Raw genomic sequence first — 17,937 nt, 5'->3', positions numbered from 1 at the left:
ACCACACACCATTACACAACACAATCCCTCTATTGATGAGCACTCAGATGACTTTTAACACCAACTACTGATTGACAAGGTTTAAAACACAAGTGACAGATATTATTCAAGTTTCTTCTATGTCTTTGTCCTTTGGAATCTGATTCTGAAGGAATGTTTTTGTGAAGTAGCATATGTCTTTTATTCCAGATATTGTCTTACAAGTTTTGTGACGTGACACAAGTCATAAGAGGCGGTTGGTGTTCAAGATTATTACCTACCTGGGTATTTCAATTTTCATGGGATTTAACCCTTTTGTTACCAACCCGGCTGAAACCGGCTCTGGCTCTGTAGTACAAATGTCTTGTTTTTATAAGTTCTGTATTAAAATCTTTCACCAAAACTTAGTCACAATTAATGTTCCTAACATTTGCTGAATGATAACTAAGTTATTTTACTAAATTCTTTGTTATATCTAAAATAATTGCGAGAAACACAGAGTATCTCAAAATAAATACAGTAACGAAAAGGTTAATATGATTCATGTATACTGCTTTTGACAACAGAACATGATCACACATAATACATATTCACTGTTGACTTACATTCCAATTGTTCCTTTGTGACACACTCTTTTAAGCTCAGTGCTGAATCATCTTTTCCTCTCAGATGTTGCAACTATAGTATATCTCTGCATCAAGACCACCATCTCTTGACAGTGTAATTCCAAGGCAAACAAAGGTGTCAATGACTTCTAACCTTGTTCCATTCACAAAAATGGGTACTACTTTGGTGTGTGATCAACAATTTAAACTTTAGATTACTTTTTAGTTTACTTTTCAATTTCTAAATACCCTTAATATTGACTAAATATGTTTACAATGTGATCAGCAACAAGACGAAGACAGTTGCAGTTTTACGAAGAAATGGTATTTTAAATGATGAACAAAATGTTGCACCATGTCATCGTTGTGGTGGAGAAATGAAGGCAGTTCAAAACAAGGGAAAAATGGTGAAATTTTGCCATCTTTATGTTTGCAAAAATCGCATATGTCAAACTTGTGTGATCAATGCATCTATTTTAATTATCATATTCTTCTATTCTTTTATTTGTTTCAGTCACTTGACTGCGGCCATACAGGATCACTGCCTTTAGTCAAACAAATCGACCCTAGGACTTAGTCTTTGTAAGCCTAATACTTATACTATTGGTTTCTTTTGCCTAACCGCTAAGTTACAGGGATGTAAATACACCAACATCGGTTGTCAAGCGATGATGGGAGGGACTAACACAGATACACAGACATACACACACACACACACACATATACGGCAAGTTTCTTTCAGTTTCCGTCTACCAAATCCACTCACAAGGCTTTGGTCAGCTTGAGGCTATAGTAAAAGACACTTGCCCAAGGTGCCACGCAGTGGGACTGAACCCGAAACCATGTGGTGGTAAGCAAGCTACTTACCACACAGCCACTCCTGCGCCTATGTTTATCATTTATTCTTGGTTTTTTATTATTATTTACTAAGACATAAATGAAACGTGGTTTCATTATTATTAAAATAGTAAGAATTTTGAATAAAAATGCATTTACAATTGGGTTGGCTACTAAGTTCCTGCCGTTTTATTTTTAAAAGGTTTAATAAAAATTAACAACTAATTAATCAATAATGTATTCACCCTTGTTGTTTACAACTTCTTCCCAACGTTCAACAAGATTTTCAATACTTCATTGGTAGAAATCACCTGATTTCGACTCGAAAAATTGATCCTACCAAGCTCTCAATTCTGCATCAGTATTGAATGAAATTCCGTGCATAGCATTTGAAAGAGATCGAAAGTGGTGGAAATCTGTTGGTGCCAAATCATATATTCGCGCTGGAGAGACTGATTTTCATATCAAATACTCAAATAGACGAATAGACAGACAGACAAACAGGCAGGCTGACGGACAGACAGACAAACAGGCAGGCTGACGGACAGACAGTGTCTACCAAATTTCAATCACATGATATTAGTCAAAAACCAAGATATAAGAAACATGGTTGAAATAAATTAAAACCAGGTGCAAGAAAGGTTCGTTGGCGCTTCTTAATGTTTTACATACATTTATTTGTAACGAAGACACAAGACCACACATTTGGGCGGGAAAACGTATAGACTGTTATGTCTCTCAGTATTTAGATGGTCCTCTAATTTAACGATTTAGTAAAGATTAAAATCGTATTCAGCTGGATTTTCCTAATAATACACAAAAGGCTATAAAAAATGTGTCTATTGCTCTAACAACATAACGCTTTACATCATACACAAATGTCTGACAATTTGTTACGTATAAAAAAAAAACACTAAGGGAGGTAACTTCAAAATACCGTCGAAAATAAGAAAATTTATTTAGAGTAATGTCCCTTGAATAACACGTTTGCGTTATTGAACCTTTTTTTAAAGCATGTTTCTCCTCTTTATCCATTGATGCGAGGGGAAATGTTACTACTTTAAAAAAAATCATAACATGTTCATCCAAAACAAGGCAAAAAAGCCTGACCCATTTTATCAGTCGTTTGATGAAATTTACTATTAGTAAAAGAAAGCTGTCAAGTGTTGGGGTTGATACAATCAACAGTATTCTTGCCCCCAAATTTTTACCGTTGTTTCAATGAAAGACATTATTCGTAGTCCTTCATGAGTTTAGATCTCATTGTCGTTTTAATGAACAATAAACTCAGATTAACTTGACAAAATTGCCTGGAGCTGTTTTGTCAAGCATTTTATATATTACAAATGGATTGTAGTGGATGTCAGAATTGGTAGAATGATAATCAAAAAGTATTCTCATGTGTTTAATTATGTCTAAATGATGGTTTCTGATTTATGCACAAGGCCAGCAATTTTGATGAGAGAATTTCAGTTGATGTCAGCCACTCCAGTACATAACTGGTACTCCATTTTAATGACCCCACAATGATGAAAGGCAAAGATTTCAGGCCAGAAAAGTATATTGTGACAGTTACAGAATATAGAAAGTAATGTAAGACCAATGTCTATATAATCCAACCAAAATATCTCAGTTACACAAACGTAAACAGAATTACTATTTAACCTTAAAATACATCGTACATATTCAAAGAACCTTCTTGGTTTGGTGGTATGGAACGTTTTTCTGGTATTCTTTTATTCTTTTACTTGATTCAGTCATTTCACGGTGGCCATGCTGGAGCACTACCCTTTAGTAGAAGAAATTGACCCCTGGATTTATTCCCTGTAAGCCTGGTGCTTATTCTATCAGTCTCTTCTGCTGACAGCTAAATTACAGGGATGCAAATGCACCAACATCGGTTGTCAAGCAATGGTGGTGAAGGGACAAACGCAGAAACAAACACAAACACACACACACATACATATATATGATGGGCTTAGAGGTAGTGGTGATGCTGGCTGGTGTGATTTTGTGGTTTGCTAGTATGCCAAGAAAGATCCAGTAGGCTCCTAACTGGATCCTCAATCTTAAAGGTGTAATGTGGTTGTGTAATGATGGAGCAGCTGGTGTGGTGGTGATGCTAGCTGGTGCAGTAGTCTTCCTCACAGTACTTCATAGTAGACAATATTTTGTGTGTATGTCACACCACGTTTTTGGCCTTGTTTGTTATCCCAATTGAGTGTCATAACTCTTACTTTGATATTGCTCATAGCTCATAGCTCGTGCTCTTGAAAATGTGACATATAAGTGGCCATGAGAAAATACCGGTTGAGGCAAATGTATTCCAACTTTTTCAAATGTTTGCCCTTGAGCCTTATTGATTGTCATTAAATATGCAAGTGGAAGTGGAAACTGAAGTCTGTTTAATGAGAATGGAATATATGCATCACTTGGGCTAAGTTGAATTCTGGGAATTAGAACTATACAACCTCTGTTGGAGCCTGTTACCAATGATCCCTCTACACAATGTTCATGAAGTTTTTGCACTTTCATGCGAGTTCCATTACATAATACCTGACTGAGTGAAAGATTTTTTAGCAGCAATACAATAGCCCCTGCTTTTAAGTTGAGGCAATGAGGAGGCATACAGGAACCTCCTCTCCATTATTGCAGGACACTGAATCTGTGCTTAAGTATGTTGTAAGTGCCTCTGGTATAATGTTAAGAACTTTTTTTATTGCAAGACAGTCAGAATTTTTAGGAGATAAAATTACTCATTTTTCCATTTCTTCTGGCATGTAGTTGTTGAAAATTTCTGGGTACAAATTGAAATGCAAAAGAACGAAATAATAAATGGATTTATGAATGAAAGTTTGGTAACTACATTTATTTCCACTACGCGACTTATTATTGCAAACATGTTTTAACTAATCAATACTATACACACACACACAAATACATTCATATATATATATATGTCTCGAGTTGTAGCTGTAATTCAAAGGGGTCAGCCTTGTCATATTTTGTGTGAGGCAGAATCTCCTGAGAACTACGTTAATGTTATGCATGTCTGTGGAGTACTCAGCCATTTGTGAGTTAATGTTATCCCCGTATGGTTATGAAAAGTAAAATTGACAGCCAGTATTTGCTGTGTCTATGTATGAATTTTTCTTTGGATTTATGTATCTACTGTTTCTCTCACTTTCTGTCTTTCTCTTTCGCTTCCTTTGTGTCCCTCTTCTCTCCTGCTTTTGATTTAACAATGTATCTATGTATCTACTTCTCTTGTGATGTGATAAACATTTAAAAGCTCAAAATGAATGCCGTCATCACTCACCGTGTCTTTCACTCTCTCCTTTTCTTTCTTTCTCTCTGAAACATTTAAAAATACAAAACGAACGCCATCACCACTCACTGTCTCTATTTCTCTCTCACCCACTCTCTTTCTTTCTCTCTTACATCCTCTCTGAAACATTTAAAAACACAAAATGAATGCCGTCACCACTCAGTCTCTTTCACTCTTGCTTTGCCACTTCAAAGAAGTGTGACACACACAACAGGTACGTACAAAAACAAAAAGTTAGCGTATTAATATTATTGACAACAATTCTTTCTACTATAGGTACAAAACCTGCAATTTTGATTATGTTAACCCCAGTGTTCAACTGGTACTTATTTTATTGATTCCAAAATGATGAAAGGTAAATTTGACTTTGGCAAAGGCAGAAGAAACCAAAGGCAGAAGAAATGCTACTAAGCATTTTGTCTGGGGTGCTAAGACTTCTGCCAGCTTACTACCTTCTATAGTAATAATGATAATCTTTTCTACTATAGGCACCAGGCCTGAAACTTCGATGGGTGGGATGGGAGCTTATCAATTACACTGACCTCAGTGCTCAACTGGTACTTATTTTGTCAACCCTGAAAAGATGAAAGCAAAGTAAACTTTGGCGGAATCTGAGTTCAGAATGTGCAGTTAAAAGAAATGTTGCTAAGCAAATTGTCCAATGTGCTAACACAATCTGCTAGCTTACCATCTTCTATAATAATAATAATAATAATAATAATAATAATAATAATAATAATAATAATAATAATGATGGTTTCAAATTTTGGCACAAAGCCAGCAATTTTGCATCATTCCTAGTGTTCAGCTGGTACTTATTTTATTGACCCCACAAGATGATGAAAGGCAAAGTCAACCTCAGCAGAATTTGAACTAAGATCATAAAAACAGGTGAAATGCTGCTAAGCATTTTATCCCATGTACTAATGATTCTGCCAGCTCACCACCTTCAATAGTAATAATAATAATCCTTTCTACTATAGGCACAAGGTTTGACATTTGGAGGAGGGGATAATCGATTACATCAATCCCAGTACTCAATCAGTACTTATTTTATTGAGCCCGAAAATTAAGAAAGGCAAAGTCGACCTCAGTGGAATTTTAACTCAGATTGTAAAGATGGATGAAATGTCACTAAGCATTTTACCCTACATGCTAATGGTTCTGCCAGCTCATTACCTTCTATAATAATAATAATAATAATAATAATAATAATAATAATAGTAATAATAATGTCTCTCTTATCATCACCTGCCCCAAATTTAAATTCTGTTGAAGTCAACTTTGACCTCTCATTTTTCTGAAATTAATGGAATGCAGTACTAGTTAAATACTTGAGATCAATTAAGTTGACAATATCTCTCTTTCAAAATGTTAGGGCCTTGGGTCTATGTCAGAAATTCCTCTTATCCAAGAGGTAGATTAACAGAATCATCATAGCACCAGTTAAAATGCCTTGTAGCATTTTTTCATTCTGAGTTCAAATCCTGCTGATGCTGGCTTTAGGGAGGGGGGGGGGCAACAAAATAAAAAAAAAATAACAGTATACTTGGGCCTCTGTCTGTCAATAATGACCATGGTGAGAGTCAAAGTTGTCCACCCTATTGGAACAATAGGGTGGACAACTTAAATTTAAAATTAGTGTCTTCCCTTATAGGGTGTTCAATAGGAATCAAGGCTGGGCAGTATGGTTTGGAGGATAGTTATTGCTCATGCAGCAAGTCTCTCTCTCCACACCATTACAATTTGGCACCAATGTTGTCACAGGAGCTGCCAAAATGAGGTGTTGACGATATCAAACTGTCCCAGGAGCTCCAACTCACGATTTTTCCTCAAGGTTTATCTCCCAAACCTTTTCCATAGCTGGATACAGTCACAATGCAGCAGAGTTTTGGAATCAGTGTTTTGCTTTCACTAAAACATCAATCAAATACTGAGTTTGATACAACAGATTGGTGAGATGATGCAGGATCAAGACAAATGATATGTTATTTTCAGACTCAACTAACAGATATATGTAAAAATGACTTTAATTGATGATTATGACAATGATGATGATTTACTGAATATACTAAATATATATCACCTCAAGAAACAAGAGAAATCCAATATTGTAAATGGTCTTGATTTTAACAAACTAGGGTGGTTTGCATGAATGAAAAACTGAAGCAAACGTCTGATAATCAGATTATGTAAGTTATTGGAAACAATCTCAATATTCCACAATGTAATAATTTTGCACAATAGTGTTATCCAGTTGTTTTAGAGACTGTAAATTACTGTGAAAGAAATGGAGGGCATAATAATTAGATACAAAAATTAGTAATTGGACACAGATTCACGATTGAAATGCATTTTATTTTTAATAATTGGCAAGATAGCACAATCTTTGAAATTTTTCATGAGCTATTTCTAAATGATAGATTACAAGAATAAGTAACAGATAAGAGATTAAATCTTTGAAAAGATGGATAGGACTGTTACGATCCGTGAATGACTATGTCTCATTAATATACAACATCACCAAACTTTAGCATTAGTCAGAGTAAAGAAAGACATTTAGAATCACATCAGTAATGTTGATTTGATTTTGGTATGGTAGATGACTAATAGTTAATGGAATAAATGGTTTTTAATTTTATTGATACAAATCATTAAATTAATTGTTCAGAGTAGCTGTATTATTAAAGAATGAGATATCACTTCATTTTTCTTCATCAAGTATTTCGTGGAAGAAGCTAGATATGTTTTTGTCAAAAGTTTGCTGATTACCATATTTTCTGAAATGTAGGATGCTCTGACCTCAAAAACATACTTCTGATTTTGATTTGAAAATTTTTAAACAAAAGTAAACATGAAAATATGGTCTCAGCACTTTCCTATACTTTATTAAGATGTTCTTAATGACATACAGATGCAAGAAATGTTGAGTTTAGCAGAGATAACCTTCCTCTGGGGTTAAAACTGGCTAACAAAAACTGTAAACTTCATCCTTTGAGATACATGTTCAATTTTTGGGAGATATTTTAGGTAAAAATGGCATTCTTGATACTGGAAAATATGGTAATTGTCATCTAGAAATAATGATTTTAGTTCTAAACTTCTGTTTTAGCACATGCTGATTTTCATTTGACATAAATTGACTTTAAAACATTTCCTTCCATATAGACCAGCTTTATATGGTGTTTAATGCAAAAACCTCCATTTACAGTGTCATCTAAACCTTTGTCGTCCTGGAAATGGTGAGAAAAAGTGAAATCAAATTGAAAATCTGCCTCTAATTCTTCCACTTTCATTCTGTTTCATTAGTAAGCATTGACAGAAAAGACTATTGCTACTGCTTGTACCAAACAATGACAGATACTATAAGCTAGTTAAAATGTTGCTGAGAAGAGAGCTTTATGGATACTGTAAATATGTAAGGTTTTTGTCTAGCATTTAAAAATAATTTTTATTTGAAAAATAAAAACAAACACTTTATTTTTTTCATTCTGTTGTCTTTTACTTCAATGTTACATAAATAAACATATGTACATATATACACAAAGGATATATGCATATGGTGTAATACACATTAAGAACAGTTCAAATTGCCTTTTCAGATGATTATGGATAAGGTCTTAGAAACCTTCACACACTCTTCTCCCACAATTTCTGGGTAAAGCATAATAACATTCACCACATACACAATTCTTGAGTGAAGTAATATTACCTTCACTATACCAAGCAAGAGGGAAAATGTTTAAGGATTTATAATGATAATAGCAATAATTAAAAATAAAATAAAATTTTGAAAGATTAGAGAAATAAAGGATATAAGAAGCAACAGAATGTGTCATATGAAAGAATATAAATCAGATTTTTAATGCAAAAACATCAGAGCTATGGTAGTATCTGGGTGCGATTATCCCATGTTCCTGACAGAGATTTACAAGCTTTTTATTTGTTTGTTTAAATATCTCTGAATTAAAAAAAAAAATCATGAAAAATTCAACTGGTCTATAAAACAAGTTATCCAAAACTGTGATCGAATACATATGGTTATTTCACATATGAAAAACGTAAACAGAAGAGCAGTGAGGGAGATTTTAACAAAAACAGACCAAAGTAGAAATTAAATGCTACATATTTTTGCCTACCCCCAACCTCTTTAAGACAATAAGAATTTATGGCTACAGCTATATTTGATAGTCTTTCCATGAACACACATGTACCCTAATATCTTTCCGTATTTCTTAAATGTATCAATTAAAAAAATGAGATATAATGGATTCTTATCTAAGCACAAGGCCAGTTGCTGAGAATGTGTTGTATAAGTGATTGCCTCAGTTCTACAATACCCTGATATATGTTTAATTTACTCTTAAAAAAATGAAAGACAAAGTTGATCTCAGTGGGATTTGCATGTGGAAGAGTGACTCAGAGAGAAAGTGACGAAGCTAAATCCTATTATGCATTTAGACTGCTACTCATTTTAGTCTGTCTCAGCAAATTTACATACACGAAGTGATAAGCAAGTCCATATATTATATATAATATTGCAACTCTTGTGAAATTAATTAATAAAGCCTGAACCGGATATTGTATATAATTAATGATTATTATATTTCTTGCACAAGTATTCTATGTAACAAAAAATAATATATAGGAGACTGGGATGTTAGAATATTATTTGTTATTAACCACAATAAAATGATACAGAGCTTTTAGAACATGAATGAAAAGTTTGCTAATGTAATGAATATAATGATGTAATATTTCCTAACCTAACTAGCACAAAACTTAGAAGAAGAATAGTATAAGAGAGAAGAAGGGCCAGATGTCCCATGATTAATTTGGCTCACACTAAAAGATGTTGCTGTGTACTTAACATTTTTTGCCTTATATATACATATATATATATAATACTTTAAAAAAAAAATTTTGTTTATTAAATGATTAAAATAAAATTTAAAAAAACAATAATTTGGGATGGAGATTTGAACTAGGAAAAATAATTCTTATCTGAATGTAGGCACTATGTAGGATATTTTTACCAACTTTAAACTTGAGGAATTTTAGGAACAAAAACCAAATGTAAAAATTGAAAGAAACTGATGGGTCACTGTGCGTTGAAATACATATTATATCTGTATATATATGTGTGTATATATTAACATATATATATGTGTGTGTGTAAATATATATATACATATATACACACAAATATGTGTGTGTGTATATATATATAAACACACATATATGTTTAAATATACAGAAAGATATATACATACATCATCCACCCACATATACGCACATGCATATTGTGTGCACATATATATACACACACAAACACATACACAGGCACACACACCACACACACATATATATTAAGGGAGAGTAACCACCCACTGGACCTTAATAAATGTAAATAATATTGCCTCAGTTGTCATATATGCATATGGTTACATACACACACATATATATACAAATATATATATACATATACATATATATACAAATACATGTGCATATATACATATACACATATAGATATATATACATATGCTAATATATAAATATATATATATATATATATATATACAGATATATACACACATACATATACATGTATATATATATATATGCTTAAATCTATATAAATAGATATACATACATATATATATACACACAGACATGACAGAAGTAAGCAGGCACCCTTATCATCATTAAAATTCATTTAAATCTGAAATTATACATTCAAATTATTTATTGATTGTTATAATGTGAATATTTAATATTTAGTAAACATACCCTTTGCATTTTTCAAAGCAAGGACCCTATTAGGCATGTTACTGATCAGATGACGAATACTCTCTTGTGGAATTTCTTGTCAAGTTTCATGCAGTAATCTAAAAAGATCTGGCTTTGAAGACACTTTCTTGGTCTGTTTATGAAGTGTCCTGTCCATTATGCCCCAGAGATGTTCAATAGGGTTCATATCCAGTGACTGGCTTGACCATGGAACTTTTAAAATGCCATTCTCATCCATCAAATCTTGGGGTTTTAGCTGTGCAACAAGGAGCCCCTTGTCCATAAAAAAAAAGAGTTGTCTTTAATCATTTCACCACTGGAGAAGATTGGAAGGAGTCCTTTCTGCAATATAGACACATATACATCTGAGTTTATGTTTCCCTCACACTCTACAGGCTCTGATCAAACATTGCTCCAAATTGCTCTCCAGACCATCGTAGAATAGCTGCCATGTTTCATTGTTGGCTGCAATTTTTTCACATCAAATTCTTGATCACAGAGTCTCCAGATCCATACTTAAACACTGTCAGGAAATACAGCAAATCTGGACTCATCAAAGAATATGACAGTGTTCCAAAATGTTAGTGGCCTCTCCACCAACTCACTGGCCTAGTCTTTTCTCCGCTTGATGTTGGCTAGTTGAAGAAGTGGCTTCCTTCTTTGCAGCTGCGCCATAGTAGCCAAATTTGTGGAGATACCTGACAGCTGTTCTGGGACTGACATCAACTTGTTCTGCTATGTTAGAGGCCTTGCAACAAGGATTATCCTCCATACTTCTCTTAGCAAAGAGAAGGGTCCTGTCAGACAGCCCTGGTTGATCAGGGCAAGGTGATGTGGACTCCTTCCCCTCTCTGGTGAATTGCACAATCACTCTATTAACTTTAGAAAGTAAGATCACCTTCAGCACAATACGGCTTCTTTGAAATGCAGACATTTCCAAGGATTTTTTTGTACACAGGATGATTAAACAGTCACATATAGAAACATAAAAATGTCATGTTTTATGGGGTGTCTATTTACTTCTGTCATGTCTGTACATATGCATACATACATACATACATACATACATAAATATATATATATATATATATATATATATATATATATATATATATATACATGTATACACATATAGATACACATACATATATAATACACACACATATATACATAGATATATATAGATACATCGATATATGTACATGTATACATACATATACATATACAAATATATACATATATATACACATATACATATATACATACATATAGATACATATACATACATTTACATACATATACATAGCTACATATATATATATATACATATAAATATATACATATATATATATATACACACACACACACAAACACATACACACGCTCACACATCCATATATATTCATATACATATATATGTTTATGCACAAACATGTGCATGTGCACACACATGCATCATATTAATGAGGCAATAAAATAATTTCCTTTCTTTTCCTCTTCTTTCACACCATCTGACTTGTAAAAATCTTATCCCTGAGCAATTATATTTTTAATATTTTTTTTTGTTTTTTAATATTGTTTTTATAACTTCTAATAACAATCCCTTCCTTGTTAATTTGTTCCACTATTCAAACAGGTCTCCACCAACTACACCCAACAAATTTTTGTTAAGATACACAGCACTGAGCCACAAACAAATAAACAATGTTTATTTTTATCTTTCATATTGGACAATCCTTTCTTATTCATTTCTACAGTCAATTGAGTTAGTGGTCAACATTTCTTTATTCAAGACATTCTCTTTGATTTCTCTAAATTATCAATTTTTATGTAAGTAATTTTTTCCCCTGTTTTTTTTTTTACTGATTTTTTTTCTTCATATATTTATTTATTTAATTTATTTTATAATATTTCTCTTTTTTTTTTGTAATTAATTTTTTAAGAAAGACTTATTAGAAAAATATATTTATATATATTTATATATCTAACCTCTGTATTAACAGAAATTCATGGTTTATATATTCTTTTTGTTGTTTTTTCTTTTGGAAAAGAAATAAAATAAACAATAAGTGGGGCAAATAAAATCCAATCAATAATAATAATAATAATAATAATAATAATAATAATAATAATAATAATAAAGGTAATAATAATGATGATGATGATAATAATAACAACAGTTAATGCAACCCTTTTCGTAAGAATGAGTAGCAATATTTGTAAATATTCTGTCAATGATCATCGTTGTTGTTGTGGTTCATATAGTAGTAGTAGTAGTAGTGCAGTAATAATGCTGTGAGGGGTGGGGATAAGCAATTCCTGTCATATTTTAATCATAACAACCCCACCAAAAAAAATATATATATATATATTTTGTTTTAAACATTTAAAGTTCTATCTTAACATGAGAAAAAGACACTAACAAAATTCAGTGTTTATTTTTTTTTTGTCTTCTTTTGAAATCTATTTGGGAGCATTTGTAAAAATTTTGCATCTGATTGTTTTAGAAGACCCCCCCTCCATCCAACAACAACAACAATAACCCCAAACAAGCCAAAATAAAGGTCAAAGATACATACAACATACAATAAGTAGTAGTATGACATAGTAATAATAATAATAAACAGTATATGATGACCACAGTAGCCTGCAGCATGCAAAAGGTTAACCAAACAATATTACTAGTTTAATTTAACAATAGTAGCTAACACTTGCAAAACATTCTTTGAAATACAAATTAGGTGATTTTAAAGAAAATTTTGCATGGAACAATGAAGTTTAATTTGACTGTTTGTACTAAATTTTCATGTGTGTTTTCTTTCATCATACTTTTTTTAAGCCTCACATTTAATACATATTCATTTTGATTACAACTTTTATATAACAATTCCAACAACAAAGATTTAAAATATTTGAATTAGACAATTCAAAAATAATCTACAAAGTGGAGAAAGAAAAGAGAGGGAGAGAAGAGGAGAGAGAGAGAGAAGATAGGAGAGAGAGACGTCGATGAACTAGATTTAAATGGAATCTCTCAATACTACTGGTCCATTAAAATGTGCGGTAAAACTATAATTGCAGAAGTAAAATCAGTTGATAGTGGTGGTGGTGATGGTAGGGGGAATTAAGGTTTATAAAAACTTTTTTCTTCTCAAAACATTAATGCATCATTAAAGGGTAGTAAATCGCAAACACATTGACAACAAAGAGAAGACAGTTCTGATACTGAGCCATAAACTAAACTGAGAAATTAAATCAAAAGAGTAAACAATACTTAATTTCTCTTAAGCCCTTAAGCCACACAAAAATTTTTATAGTTCATAGGAAATTTTTAGGTGAATTTTGTATCCACGTAAACAAATAAAATTTTTTGGTAGATTAATCATCGATTAAATAAAAATTAACTTACATCACATGGCTTTTATTGATATTTAGTTTAAAGGTGGAAAAAAAAAAGAAAAACTAAATTCCTGAACCCTTTATCTTTTTATAAAGATAAACCACACAAGTAATAAAAGCTGTTTAAAGGAAAAACAATATATATACATGTGTGTGTGTGTGTGTGTGTGTGTGTGCATGCACATGAGTGTGCAATGGTTATCTTTAGTAATGTACAGGGCATCCAAAGTAACATGATGTCAAATGAGTAAAAGAATATGCGAGGGATATATATATATATATATATATATATATATATATATATATGTATGTATGTATACACACACACACATGAAGAGAGAGAGAGAGAGAGAGAGAGAATGAGAGATAGAAGAAATAGAAACATGTTGAATAAGGATTATTTACAATGTTAAGGTAACATGTATGACACAAAACTTCGGAACAAATTTTTGTCAACAATTGATGGTAAAGGGTTGTAAAAACATGACAATAAGAGAATCACAAAAGTGCTAAAGCATCCAGCCAATGGCAAAATAGTTAGAAACTTTTGAAAATCATTTATTGCCCAATCTGGCTGAATAAATTTCATTATCATCAGAAGTGTCATCAGCATAAAATAGTTGATAAAATTGTATAGGATAATGATGATGATGAAGGTGATGATTATTATTATGACAATGATAAGCATTATTATGGTTAACAACAACAATAAATAACAAATCTATTCTATGAAACAATGAAACATATAAATGAATATTTAAATGTAAATGAAAAAGAATATCTTTTTAATAAAAAGAAACTGATTTATTAATGAGCTTAAATGGGTTATTTTTTCCCCCTTCTACTTGTTAACAGAGGCAATCCTCTACATTTATTATTACTTTTTTTTTGTAAACTACACTACATTGCTAATATCAGATATGATGGATATCAGACATTTATGAATATTTCCAAAACTGTACAAATATAATATTGGGGGGAGGGGATTAAAAGATAAAAAATAAAGTGAATAAATTTTACAACTCGTATGTACAGTTATCAAAAGAATGTAATATGTATGACATGCTATGTAAAAAGTGGGGCAATTATGGAACACTGTGGAAACAAAATATTTCATTAATTTAACTTATAAATGTGGATGTGTTTATGTATATGTGCACATGATACACATACATATACACATAACTATATATATATATATATATGATATAACAAATCTTAGAGAAATTAAATGGCATTGAAAACAAGAATGTTCTACCATTAATGGGAAATATGTTTCTATATTGGACTGTAGAACCAGAATTTTGCATTGTTTAAATTTCAAACTCAACAGAATTTAATGATTTTTCCCAGGTTTGTTGTAATTGTTACATGAATACATACAAACACACAGAGAAACACTAAGACATGTACATACATCCCTTCTCTCTCACTTTGAATAAAAGGTTAAAGTATAAAGAAAATATAATCTCTGTATTGAAATAAGCAGTTAAGAGAGAATTTAAATAAATTGCATGAATGGATACTAGATACACACACACACACTTTAATAAATGTATACTGAACAGATTTTTCAGGTCGAAATTAGAAAAAGAAAAAAAAAAGACCCACCTACTAAAAAACAAAAATTTCCTCTTAAATTACTAGAAAGGAAACTAGATACCAATTATTTAATTATTTGTTATGATTACAGGAAAAATTCTATTACTACTACTACTACTATTAATAATGATGATGATAATAATAATAATAATAATAATAGTAATAATAATAATAATAATATTATTATTTCAAATTTTTACCACAAGGGCAGCTTGGGGGAGGTGGGGATGAGTTGATTACTTCCACCCCAATGTTCAACTGGTACTTATTTTATTGACCCTGAAAGGATGAAAGGTAAAGTCAAACTCGATGGAATTTGAATTCAGAATGTAGCGATGGACGAAATGCTGCTAAGGATTTCGTCCAGTGCACTAATGATTCTGTTAGCTTGCCAATAATAATAATAATAATAATAATAATAATAATAATAAGCCTTTCTATTAAAGCATGAGGCCTGAAATTTTGGAGGGCTAGTCAACTGGTACTTATTTTATCAACCCTGAAAGGATGACAGGCAAAGTAGACCTCACCAGAATTTGAACTCAGAACGTGAAGACAAATGGAATGTTGCTAAGCATCTTGCCCGGCATACTAACAATTCTGCTAGCTCAGCTCACTGTCTTCAATAATGATAATAATAATAATCCTTTCTACTAAAGGTACAAAGCTTGAAATTGGGGAGGGAATAGTCAATTACATCAACCCCAGTACTCAACTAGTACCTTTTTGTTCGATCCTGAAAGGATGAAAGGCAAAGTCAACCTTGGCGGAATTTGAACTCAAAATGTAAGGACAAACGAAATATCACTATGCATTTTGCCCAGCATGCTAACAATTCTGCCAGCTCTTCACCTTACTAATGATGACGATGATGATATTAATAATAATAATAATACATACATACGTCATTGTTGATATACATACATAGGCATCATAAATAGAAATTTGAGGAAACTAATGTTGATAAAAATTATTTAATAACGTTTGAAAATTAAATAAATTTGTTGTATGCTGTAAGGAGAGAAGAATCTTGATGTTTTGGGTCTAGGCCTTGGAGCAACAGGATTCTCTTCACTCTCACAACTTGCCAACTTATACAAATTTACACACACACACACACACTGGTGTGAATGGAAAAGTCTAATTACTCAACCACACAAGCACTATGATAATTAGTTGGTAATGGTATGCTGAGGCTTTCATGCAACAGCTTATATATACACACGACTAAGTGTGTTACCTAATACATAATATGTAAGATGCATTTAATATAATATCATAATATATAATAATATATATATACTATGTATATATAATTCATATATAATGTGTGTATGTATGTATGTATATATATATATATATAATTCATATATAATGCATGTGTATATATATATATATATATATATATATATATAAAAAATACATGATATATATATGATGATAATGGAAGGTTGGGCCCAGAAAAGTTGAGTTGAAAATTCTAAGATTGTCATTTACTTTGAAAGATACAGACAGTGTAAAGCAACATGAAGAAAGTGCTGAAGGCATCTCCAGCAAAAATATTCATAAAGTTGAAGCAGTCAACACCTCTCAGTCATTTCTTTTCATTTTCTGCCATTATAAGATATTTGTTTTTAATAATTACCCTTTAAAACTTTCAGTCTACTGCAGTTAAATGATGGTCAAGAAATGGTTCCTAGATATTATTGGCAGGAAATGCAATATAGGTGGACTTAAGAAACCGTTTTCTTTGACATAAATAATAATCAACCTTGAGAGGAGGTAAAGGCATATTTGCTCCCAATAAACGCAAGACGCAAGGTGAGGTGTGGATTTGAACTCAGAATGTAAAAAGATGCAACTAAATGCTGCCAGTCATTTTTTCCCAGTGCCCTACCATCTGCTGTAGCATTTACAATAAGTTTATGAAGATTTTTTTCTACATAAAGAAATAAGCACACACATGCATATGAATATTAACAGTGTGTGTGTATGTATGTGTGTGTGTGTGTGTGTGAGAGAGAGGGAGAGAGATTACAAGGAATTTATAATTACATAAACAGAAATAAAAGTTAAACACTGAAAGGTGTGGTAATATTTAAACAATTTAACCGTTCCAGACATATAGATTACAACAAAAAACACATTTTGATTCACAGATTTAAAGTAGTTTTCCTTACAAAAAAAAAAAACAAAAACACGAAAAACTACTATGGAACATCTCATGTTATACATTTACCTTTATCTTTCTCATTAGTGATTTACCAGTATATATAATTGCAGGTCTCTGGTAAAACAAAAACGAACAGTTTGTGCTGCTTTGAATCACAAAATATGCATGGTAACAAGGATAAGAATGTAGAAGTTACAGTGAAAAGCTGGTAACAAATAGAG

The 17,937-nt window shown here is 31.8% G+C and overlaps 1 long non-coding RNA gene across 1 annotated transcript in view; it reads right to left on the bottom strand.

The window, feature by feature from the left end:
* The window catches only part of LOC118763055, a 29,181-nt gene extending 14,054 nt beyond the window's left edge, over positions 1–15,127 (bottom strand). Inside the window, exon 1 of the long non-coding RNA XR_004998807.1 lies at positions 14,325–15,127. This is a non-coding gene — a long non-coding RNA (uncharacterized LOC118763055). The remainder of the gene's footprint in view (positions 1–14,324) is intronic.
* Positions 15,128–17,937: the final 2,810 nt, after the last annotated feature.

Source organism: Octopus sinensis, linkage group LG4 (genome assembly GCF_006345805.1).
Source record: "Octopus sinensis linkage group LG4, ASM634580v1, whole genome shotgun sequence".
Taxonomy (NCBI): domain Eukaryota; kingdom Metazoa; phylum Mollusca; class Cephalopoda; order Octopoda; family Octopodidae; genus Octopus; species Octopus sinensis.
The sequence above is the reverse complement of the archived record's forward strand: the minus strand, read 5'-3'. Positions and strand labels throughout refer to the sequence as shown.